Source organism: Berghia stephanieae, chromosome 3, assembly GCF_034508935.2.
Source record: "Berghia stephanieae isolate SIO BIC M18660-M18661 chromosome 3, UCSD_Bste_1.3, whole genome shotgun sequence".
NCBI lineage: Eukaryota > Metazoa > Mollusca > Gastropoda > Nudibranchia > Aeolidiidae > Berghia > Berghia stephanieae.
Genome location: NC_088362.1, coordinates 71,511,305 through 71,522,132, shown reverse-complemented (window position 1 = coordinate 71,522,132; position 10,828 = coordinate 71,511,305). Strand labels below are relative to the sequence as shown.

The 10,828-nt window shown below is 34.8% G+C and overlaps 1 protein-coding gene across 1 annotated transcript in view; it reads left to right on the top strand.

Moving 5' to 3' along the window:
• The first annotated feature begins 566 nt into the window (after positions 1-566).
• The window catches only part of LOC144968377 (uncharacterized), a 102,781-nt gene continuing 92,519 nt past the window's right edge, over positions 567-10,828 (top strand). The window contains exons 1-2 of the mRNA XM_078906662.1: positions 567-666; positions 4,958-5,133. The gene's annotated coding sequence lies outside the window, so the exon portion shown is untranslated. The remainder of the gene's footprint in view (positions 667-4,957; positions 5,134-10,828) is intronic.

Below are 10,828 nucleotides of genomic sequence, written 5' to 3'. Positions count from 1 at the left end.
ATAGATGGATAAGGACAGAGATGAAAGAAAGAAAGAAAGAGAGAGAGAGAGAGAGAGAGAGAGAGAGAGAGAGAGAGAGAGAGAGAGAGAGAGAGAGAGAGGAGATCAAACAAGAAAGAGAGAGAGAGAGAGAGAGAGAGAGAGAGAGAGAGAGAGAGAGAGAGAGTGTGTGTGTGACAGCCAAAAAGAATGCGATAGTCAATTACGTTACTCTCGCGTGCTCGAGTGATCAATTTACTAGAGGCAATAGGGTGAATAACAGGAATATATAAATAGACTTATTCCGTCCATCGCTTCCTCTTTCCTTTCTACCCCCCCCCCCCCTTCCCCATCCCCTCATTCCCTCATTCTCTCATTCCTTCCATCATTCTTCCACCCGTTCTATTCTTCCAACCTTCCATCCATCCATCTACCTCGCTCTCTCTCGCGTGGCGGACATTACGTTAGCGTGAGCATCAGATCGGTAGTCTTGTATTGTTGTTGTGGTGGTTGTGATGATGGTGTGAGCAACGCTGGCTGTAGCTGAAAAGGGGGGGGGGATGGAGGGGGGTCTTGGCTGGCAGCGAGAGGAGGACGATTGTGTGGGATGCCAGTTATGTAGTAGCAGTAACCACTTATCTATAGACTATAACGTGTGGTTCTCTCGGAATGAGTGGCTGTGTGGAGGTATTTAGTACTCACGTACAGATGTAGGACTAGATGCTGCCAATTTCATTGTGATTGATATTGTTTTCATCATCATCATCATCATCATCATCATCATCATCATCATCATCATCATCATCATCATCATCATTATCATCATTATCATCATTATGATGTCGATGATGATGATAATAATAACAATAATAACTATTTTATTATCATCATCATCAACATTATTTCATTATTATCATTATTATTATTATTATTATTATTATTATTATTATTATTATTATTATTATTATTATTATTATTATTATTATTATTATTATTTTTGTTATTATTATCATAGTTAACATTATTATTATCTTTCTTTTCATAATTAACATTATCATCATTATCCTCATCATCACAATTATTAAAATCTTTATCATTACTATTATTATTATTCGTGTCGTATATTATGGAAGATACAATAACATTGTTATATTCACATAATTTAATGATTGGAAATCGGTGATCGTGATAGTTTAACATTAGACATGTGTTTGTGTATAAAGATATAACCCATTGCATTTGTGTCGACTGTTGTTATGGATGGATTCATTTTCATCATTATGTGTTATATTTGCCTGGGGGGCCCTTGAATGCGCTTTGAGTATGTTTTGTGGATATTATGCTATATAAATCCTCATGTTTTTTTTTTTAATAGGCTGTCATTTACGAAGCCCTACTCTGAGTTTGGTTGTTTTAGGGAGCAGCGCGGCTGTAGCGGTACGTTATTTGCTTCGTACCTGAAAGGTACCGAGTTCGATCACCTGGCGCTGTGATATGTGGCCTTGAGCAAGTCACCTCGCACTAGGTCAATTTGCGGCGCTGCACTGCGGCTGACGCCTGGGTTAATCCAGTCTTTCCTTGGAATAGACCCTAGAGACAAATTTCCCCTATGGGATTGAATAAAGGGATTTTTTAAAAATGTGTTATCATTTAATATCATTATTCCCTTTTTGCTGTCATTGTAATGTTGAATTATTAAGGATATTCGTTTTTTAACCATTTTAACGCACTGTTCATTTCATTCTTGACATTAAACTTAACAATAAACTTATTGTCTTCAGCTATAGATTAGTAATCGCAAATGCGACTAGGGTTATTAAACCTCGAGTCGCACTGCTGTTACCGGGTTTGATGAAAATTTCAATTACAGTTATCTATGACTGTTAAACTTAGAAATAAACAATAATTCGTCCCATTCGTATTTAGTGTTAAATTCATCGTGTTTTGTTGATAAAGGGAAAACCCGAAACGTCCAGAGTATGTATCCGTTAATTAAACTGAAGCGACCATTCCATTTTGTCTTTTGTTATTTATTTCTTCGAGTTCCAAGTCACATCATTTTCATTAAAACTTTGTGTCGTTTCATATAGGATAAGCTCAATACCCACTAAATGTGCACAAAGCCCTTTGTAAGATGTCTCAGGCCTACAGCAATACTTAACATGTAAGCCGAAACACAACACATGTAAGGCTTTATGACAATCTATATTTTTGACATAATAATGCTGTTACTGTCAGTCACTAAGGTTACAAGATGAGTATTTTGAGAGAAATTGAGTAAAGATCCTTTTCCGAGGACTCACATTTCCCCCCGTCTACAGAACCAGTGACAGTCGGGTCATAGACCAGTGTCACACCACAAGAGAAACAAAGCTTTAATGCGCTTAAATTTTATTCACAAGACACACGTACAGAACCACAAGACATATTGATTTGTTTTAAATTCATTTTTGTAGTGTATAATGTACAAATACGAGGATTCCATAGCTCAGTTGGTAGAGCACTCCATGGGAGCGGGGACAGTTCACTGATGAAGTCGAGATTATTGTGGACCCCCCCCCCCCCCCCCAACCCTGCTCGCCAAGAAGTGATGGGGAATTTGGGTCTAATTCATCTAGCGTCTTATCCATAGGGTAAAAAGCAATTAATTGCTATTGACCATTTTGTGCTCTAGAAACCGGGATAAACCTCAGGGTCCGTGGATTTCATGACATTCAATGACAACATATAACTTATAATATTCGGTGTGATAAAAATGATGCTATTACCACCTGCACGCGCTGTGTTTGTTATTGTACTTAATTATTGATTCCAGAAATCGATCGACTTAGCTTCAGAATGAATACGCCCTACTCTCTTCCTCTATCCCCCCCCCCCCTCTCTCTCTCTCTCTCTCTCTCTCTCTCTCTCTCTCTCTCTCTCTCTTTTCTCTATCTCCCTCTCTCTTCCTCTCTCTCTCCCTCTCTCTTCCTCTTTCTATTCCCCTCCCTCTCTTTCTCGCTCTCTCTCTCTCTCTCTCTCTCTCTCTCTCTCAGTCCCTCTCTTTCTCTCTACGTATGCGTGTGTATGCATCTGTGTCTATCACTCACACATACACACAAGCTTTCTCCCCTTCTTCTCCTCTTTCATTCTCTTTCTATCTAACTTCCTTTCCCTTTCTCTTTCAACCCATAACATCCTACACTGGACAAAGATATATGAATCTGATAGGAAAGTTTCTTTTCAAGCCAATAATGGAACTTTAAAAAAAATAGAATTTGAATGTGACTTTCTACATCTTCTAAGTCGCACCCATATAGAAATTGAAAAAGATGAGCTTTTATATAGCGCAATATCCACTTAATGTGCTCAAAGCGCTTTACAAAGGGTCCCTGTCAACAGCAACACGTAACAAATAAAACGAGACATGACGCCTGTTTCGGACAGAGACAACGCTGTTAACGGCCAGGTACTCATTTAACACCTGAATACGGTGAGAAAATGTGAGTAAAGAACTTTTCCAAGGACTCAACTATGCGCCGAGCGAGGCTCGAATCTAGGACCTTCCGATCCGAAAGCGAGTGTCATACCACTAGACCACATAGCAGCATACATTGGATTTTAAATAATCGTAGTTTTTATGAGAAAATAAAGCAGGTCGCAGAACCCAGACCTGCTACTACTACAAAAAAAAATCGTAGAATTACGACATTTTAGCTCCAATTTCTGAACAGGATGAGCATCTTTAAGTCATTAAAACATTGGGAAAATGAAAGTTGATGCTAGATTATATCATTTTAATGATTTTGAAATGTTATTCACTTCTTGTGAATGTTTAATCTATAAAATTAACTCAGGTGATTACTATTTTATCATAAGAGTAGGTAGGTTTGCTAAACCAAACATTATTAAAGACCAATTCAGTACTACTGAATCATGATTCTAAGTCATTTTACAATGTGATTTCTAGTATTATACTTTCGTTTCAACAAGATTTATTGTTTTTGAGACGCTCATTTTAATCTGCAGGTGGAGTTAAAAATTCGTAATTCTACGACTTTTTTGTATTAGTAGGTAGGTCTAATTTAACAATAGGCAAAATATAAACTTTGAAAAAGACTCTCGGAATATTGTTCTATCCGGCAAAGAAGACAAGTATAACTTAAACTATTTACTTCACTAAATAAATAAGAAAAATGTGTTGTTTAAGGCACTTATCAGTTTTCGAAAGTCGCATCCTCGTTTACTGATTCGTGATTTCAATGACAAAGTTGTGTGTTGTCGCGTAACAAGAGCAAGTGATTTTGGGTGTGATAACTATTCTTCAGCAGAAAGGCCTTTTGAGCATTCTTGTGGTTCTGTATATATGTGATTGTATCATTATTAGTTAATAAAGATGATGATGATGATTTTTATAATAATATAATAATAATAAATAATATTATTATTATTATTATTATTATTATTATTATTTATTATTATTATTATTATTATTATTATTATTATTATTATTATTATTATTATTATTATTATTATTATTATTATTATTATTATTATAACAATGCCTATTTATACATTTTGACATTTTACTGTTACCGAAAACCACTTACATATTATGTTCTGAAAAGTGAGTCTGTAAAAAAAAAAAAAAAAAAAAAAAAAACGGAGTCTACTAGCCGTCATGTTTTAGAGATAGATATTATTATTATCATTATTATTATTATTATTATTATTATTATTATTATTATTATTATTATTATTATTATTATTATTATTATTATTATTATTATTATTATTATTGATATTGTATTATTATTATTATTATTATTATTATTATTATTATTATTATATTATTATTATTATTATTATTATTATTATTATTATTATCATTATTATTAATATTATCATCATCATCATCATCATCATCCTTATTTTTTTATTTTTGTTCTTGGTCTTTTTAAAATAAATGTATTAATGTATTTATCTAATTTATACGTAGATATCATCCACTCACTGTGTCATTGGTAGCATTATGATTCAATACCAGGTCATATCGTGACTCGGTGGTTCTGTGTCCATTATTGACTATCGTATTGACAAGATACTTATGACATTTCTAACGGAGATTATTACCTGGGAATGGAAACGAGGCCAATGGATACGTGACAGGACAGGGTAAGTAGCCGAAACGTCGTATTGTTGTGTATTTCCTTGATTTAATGCTGTTAAGTGTGGCTTTATTATCGTCTAGTGGTATGACACTCACCTTTGGATCGGAAGCTCCTGAGTTCGATTCAAGTATTGCTCTATGCGACTCTTTGGGAAAAGGCTCTTTACCTACATTCTCTCACCGTACTCCGGTGTAAAATGAGTATCGTTAACAGACCGTTAACAGCGTTGTTTCTATCGGGAATAATATCGCCTGACTTTAACGGGCATCATTTCTCGTCCTACATGTATGGTGTTGCTGTTGGCTAAGGACATCTTGTAAAGCGCTTTGAGCCCGTTTTTTTTAAATATTGCGCTGTATTAATGTTCAAGAATGCTCAAGATAGCAGTAGTCTGCTCTTGTGCACTCATTTCATCTAATTCTGTGACAATCGGTTTTGAACTTGAAGGCCCTGGGTTTGGGTCTCGTTGTAGATGACACAAAGTTAAAGCCTCCAAAAAAGGCTCTTTGTCTACATCATGTTATCCTCATACTCAGGTGTTGATCGAATACCTGGAAGGTAACAACATTGACAATATCGAAACCATATTGGATAGGATGATTGGACAAGCATTTCTAACATAAGATTCTATGAAGTCTACTATGTTGATTGATTCGGGCAATGTTATTGATAGATCATCGGTTTAGAAATATAGAGGAAACAAAATTGACATCACTCAGCTTAGACAGCCATTTTGGTGATTAGTTTTCAATGAATTACAGCAATCAGACTCTTAACGTTGAAGGTTACTCACAGTTTTGTGTGTTGGCACGTTATATCCGGCTGGCAGATGTTGTGAGTATTTTACCTAAACGCATAGTATCAAGGACAGACAGATTAATGGCTGGTAGAGAGGGCAGACAATTGGGTCATAATATGGAATAACTACTGTTGTGAAGCGATACAATCTTGAAGAGAAATAGAGGAAGGAGGTAGGGAGGAAATGAGGGAGATAGAGTAGAAGAGAGTGAGAGAGCGCCAAAGACAGAGAGCCGCACAACAACACACAAATACAAACGTACATTTATACTTACATACATACAAATATGCATACATCCATCCATGCATACATACATACATACATATATACATACATACATGCATACATACATACATATATACATACATACATACATATATACATACATACATACATACATACATACAGACAGACAGACAGACAGACAGACAGACAGACAGACAGACAGACAGACAGACAGACATACATACATACATACATACATACATACATACATACATACATACATACATATATTCAGAGAGAGAGAGAGAGAGAGAGAGAGAGAGAGAGAGAGAGAGAGAGAGAGAAGAGAGAGAGAAAGAGAGAGAGAGATAGTACCTTAGCAGTGTGTGTTTGGTTGGGTTTTTTTTGTCTGTTTTGTGTATTTTGTATATGGGTGTGAGTGTGTGTGTGTTTGTGTGTGTGTTCATGTGTGTTTATTGCTATTGTTTATTGAAACATGTATTATGTTTACAACATCCATGTGTGTATGTGTAGGGGAGTGTGTTCTGGAGATGTAAGTGATTCTATCTTTGCTTCATTAGCTACAAATTGTTGTAAGAATTGACTCCTTACCTATACTGATAAACAGCGACAAATCACTTTTTTAAAAACATTTTCCTTAGAAACTTTTCAATTGAAATCTTAATCAATTAAGAGGAATTCCAAATTGTCAAAAATGTTAAAACTTGAGACATCAGAGTTATGTCCCATGTTTAAGAGTATTTGGCAAATTGACAAGAAGGTGAACAATTTTATTATTTGAAATGAGTGTTTTTTGAGGATAATGAAGAAAAGCGTGTTTTGTCAATTTCACCAATAATATACCCGTGTTGGCCATGTGTTTTCCCGGTGATTGTTTTGGCACCAAACACAAATCTATAAACTTTTTATCGTTAGCTACCTGTTTTAAAATGTATTTCTATATGAAATCAACAATCCGCTTTTGTTCTGATCTTGGCATATTGCGGGTAACGTCACACTCATTTCTAATGGTCTTTATTTGCCAGCCAAATAAGTGATCCATTTTTACCACATTTTTTTTCTGACAGTTTATCGATACATTGCGAGTTAGTAAATTACTCAATAGTTCTTTCTGACTGTCAAAACAATGATGAACATTGTGTAATCTGAAGCCTATATCATGTGACCAACAAAGTCAATTGATGCTATGCGTTTATTTTTTTAACTCACAGCATCCGCCAGCCGGATACAACGTACTGACACACAAAACTATGTGTAACATTAAACGTTTATATTCTGATGAATACAAGTCGGTAAGACGTACTCATTAAAATGGCTGTCTAAAAACAATAACAAAGAGCTAAGGGACGTCAATTTGATTCCTTCTATAATATGATATAATTCAATCCCGGGTCTAAAACTGATGACTCGACTTATCTGACTTAAAACCTTCCACTTTCGATATCACAACCGACTTCGCAGCTTTAACCGTTTCTCTTATTTTGTGGTTAAGATCACCACCACCCTCTCTCTCTCTCTCTCTCTCTCTCTCTCTCTCTCTCTCTCTCTCTCTCTCTCTCTCCCTCTCTCTTTATCTCTGTGTGGTGCGTGTGTAATATGTGTGTGTGTGTGTGTGTGTGTGTGTGTGTGTGTGTCACGCAATTTTGTTCATGATGTTAATCTGTTTTCGAAAAATAACGTTAGTCAAAATAATCGGAAATTCAAAATTTTAGCATTCCTCAATCATCAATGAAAATGGTACCTTTGTTTCATATTTCTTTACTATAAATTTCATTTCCAGCATCAAGTTCAGTTCACCTTAATGTAATATTGAAATAACGGGTAGCGTAATGTGCATTGATAGAAACATTGTGGAGGGAACTTGTGAATTTTTTTTGCAATTAAACAAAAAACAATAACATATAATATAAAATCGCGGTTCATCCAACGGGAACGTGACATATTAATGATTGGTAGAGCAACGCTAGACACACACAAAGGGACTAAGATCGATCCCGGGTGAAGTAGAATATTTTTTCCCGATACCACTCCCCCCCTCCCCCCCCCCCCCCCTCTTCCCTTTTCCACCTATTTTCACCAGGCAGTAATTGGGTGCCCGGGTCTGATAGATCTTACAGAGAGTCTTTGCGATAGACTAGCGTCCCATTCAAACGATAGCAAGCAATAGATATCGTCCGTTTCATATTATTCTAATGGCTTCGATTGACAATTCCACTTGGTAGACAAGAAATGATCAAACTTAATGTTTTTCGTGTGAAGAAATTGCATAAGATTGTTGATTTTTAATAAACTGAAAATATGAGACAAAGGCTGTATAAACTGAGTGCATTATTCTCGTCTCCTTTTCGTGAAAAACAGTGTGTCATAGACGCTATACATACAATTCTGTAAATTACTCACAACAAACACATGAAACATACCAGCAAACAAAACTACGTGTAACCTAAAACGTTTATATTCCTATTGAAACATTTATTTAGTGAGAAATGATCATCCAAAGGTGTTCTAAGACAAAATAAAGAAAACATAAAGAAAAATGAAAATGTGTTGTTTCACTTTGTTTCATCTGTGATGATTCATCTGTGGCGTTTCATTCATCCTGTTTTGTTGATAAAGGGGAAACCCGAAACGTTCATTAGATATGGTTTTGTAATTAAATTGAAGCTTACATTCAATTTCACATTATTATCTATTTCTTCGAGCTTCGAATAACAACATTTACACTTTGTTGGTAGGAAACTGTAAAACATTTTAATTCCGAGAGAAAACGTTCGCGTTCGGTTCCTTTTCGATTCGCCTGCTAAAAACGAGTTGCACTCACCTTGCTATGATAAAACAAGAGACCGACTGAGAGGAAAGGTCAAATGTAGGGCAAGACGGACCGGAGAGGAAATTGAATGCCCTCAGTTTGCAGCCTAAGTTGGACAGAGATTAAAGATGAAATTATGGCATAAGGATGAATCAGTTCGTTGACAGAGACAACCGACTTTTTTATAAGTCGAATAATAACTTATAACCTCATTTAATTATCCACAAACAAACAATCACTCTCTCTCTCTCTCTCTCTCTCTCTATATATATATTATATATATATATATATATATATATATATATATATATATATATATATACTAGTAAAAAGCCCGCAATTTCGCGGGGAAAGAACTATTTTCATTCGATACTGTACTCACCATCATTTAATGAGGGCAGATTGGTAAACAACGTTGTCTGTGTAATTTGGTATATCTTCGGTTGATTTTTCTGTGTGGCCCAATAATATATTTAATAATATATTCCCTCAACTAAACCCAAGAAAAAATTAAACCTAGTACCTTTAATTAACCCTAATAGGAAAAACAAACACCCTAGCACTTTAATAAGACTTGTGACTAAGCCTAATAGGGAAAAAAATCATCCGATCTCGAGCTAACCCTAATAGAAAAAATCATGACAAATTGAATAAATAAACGCCTGACAAAAGATCAAAGGTGAAAATACAAATTTAAAGAATACTGGGGATGTAGGAGCTTTCGGAATGTCTCCCCTTTACTTAACTTATGGAAAAACAAACTTCCTAGCACCTTTAAGGGGCGGTTTGGGTCTAATTATTAGGAAAATCCTTCGAAAAATTGATTTTGAGATTTTGGTGGAAATTGATATTTTATTACCCTAGAAATATTATAATTGAAGTCCAAATTCTTAAAGCAGACTATAAAGGCATGAAAAACACAGTTGAAAATGGTACATATAGTAAGAAAAGTGTGAAAAACGGGAAGCTATTTTACTATTTTCTCAAAATGTCATATTTTAAAGGGTATGGGATACTGTGTCAAACGTTTCTCTGAATCTATTCAATGAAATTGTCTGAAAATGTCCACACACAGAGATAATGTATTGTGTCACCATAGAGAGATTTTTTTGATAAGATATGTGAATTTTGAATTATAATCCTAATTCTGAAATTTTAACATCAATTTTGTCATAACATTTTGATTCTCAACTTTGTAATGTTCTAATAAAAATTCCATAAGCTAAAGCCGTAAAATCTCTCTATGGTGACACACTATGGTACAATGTTGACAATAGGGAATAATATGGAAGTCATTCCTTCATTAGTTTTAGTGGAACGTTTGCCACAAGATTGTTATATTTTTTGATGTCACACCCCCAAATTAGGTCGCAAAATGGGTATCAACACAGATAATTAAATTTTTTCACCATAAATGTTGTTTTTTAACCTATAATAACGATACAGAATGATTAAAACCGCCCAATATTGGTAATTAAATTTTTTTTGAAAAGACCCAAACCTCCCCTTAATAAGACTTATGACTTACCTCTAGAGCTAACCCTAATAGAAAAAAAACAACTCTCGGACTGCTTTGCACTACCTTTCAATATTTAACAAATCAAAATGGCGGCTGAAAATGAAAACAATGGTCAAATTAAGAAATTTTAAACTTTCGCAAATCTATCAAGGTTTGTTCTAGAGTTTTTAAAATACTTCTAGATATAATGACAAATTGACTAAATAAATGCCTGACAAAATATCAACGGTGAAAATACATATTTAAAGAATACTGGGGATGTAGGAGCTTTCGGAATGTCTCCCCTTTACTTAACTTATGGAAAAACAAACATCCTAGCACCTTTA